This window comes from Macaca fascicularis, chromosome 4 (genome assembly GCF_037993035.2).
Source record: "Macaca fascicularis isolate 582-1 chromosome 4, T2T-MFA8v1.1".
NCBI classification, from domain to species: domain Eukaryota; kingdom Metazoa; phylum Chordata; class Mammalia; order Primates; family Cercopithecidae; genus Macaca; species Macaca fascicularis.
Window position 1 is genome coordinate 168,059,114 of NC_088378.1, and position 1,146 is coordinate 168,060,259.

A 1,146-nucleotide genomic window follows, 5' to 3' on the forward strand; every position below is an offset into this window, starting at 1 on the left:
TGCCTAACTGCTCTAACAAGGACTTCCAGTACCATGTTGAATAGAAGTAGTGAAAATGGGCATTCTTGTCTTGTTCCTGATCTTAGAGGAAAAGCTTTCAACTTTTCCCTGTTGAATATGATGTTGACTTTGGCCTTATCATATATGGCCTTCATTGTGCTGAGGTGGATTCCTTTTATACCTAATTTGTTAAGAGTTTTTATGAAGAAAGCACAGTGAATTTTGTCAGGTGTCTTTTCTGCAAATATTGAGATGATCATATGGTTTTTGTCCCTCATTCTGTAAATGTGATATATCACATCAATTGATTTGAATATGTTGAGCCATCCTTGCATTCCAAGGATAAATCCCACTTGATCATGATGAATGGTTCCTTTACTCTGCTGTTGAATTCTAGTTGCTAGTATTTTTGGGGGGTATATAAACTATTAATTAACAGACAAGGCCCCAGACTTATTTCTTCTTGGACATACCTATGGTATGGACCTGATGGCCAATGGTCTTGGTGTGCTGACCTTGGACACAAAAGTCCCAGAATTGGTGCAGCCCTTTATTGACCCAAATCTTCTTTAGTTTCTCCAGACCATTGGCCAGGTCCTGGCTATATTTTCCATCATGTACATCCTCCTGTCTATTCAAGAACCAGTCTGGGATCTTGTACTGGCATGGATTCTGCATAATGGTGATGACATGTTCCACCACATCCTCAGTGAGCTTTCCTGACCTTTTGGTGAGGTCAGATCTGCTTTCCTCAATGCCACATGAGCATATCTTCGACCCACACCCTTAATGGCAGTGATGGCAAAGGCTATTTTCTGTCACCCCTTGAATACTCACAAAATGTGCTGGAACCTCTCAAGGATCACTGAACACATGGTGGCAGCATAAGCAGCAGTCTGTAGGACTCTGGTGTAAGAGTAGCTTGCTAGAATTGTGTTGAGGACTTTTGCATCTATGTTCATTAGGGATATTGGCCTTTAATTTTCTTTTCTTGTAGTGTCCTTGCCTGCTCTGCTATAGGAGTAATGCTAGTCTCATAAAACAAAAGGTTTTATCTTTTTTCCCAAAAAAAATTCCTTTTCTGATAAAGTGTCATTGCCTTTTTGCCCCAAGTCTGGCTCCATCAATGAAATAATAAACTCTGAA

General features: G+C 40.1%; 1 pseudogene; it reads right to left on the reverse strand.

The window, feature by feature from the left end:
• Positions 1 to 453: 453 nt before the first annotated feature.
• On the reverse strand, positions 454 to 875 carry LOC102132162 (small ribosomal subunit protein uS13-like; annotated as a pseudogene).
• Between the last annotated feature and the right edge of the window lie 271 nt (positions 876 to 1,146).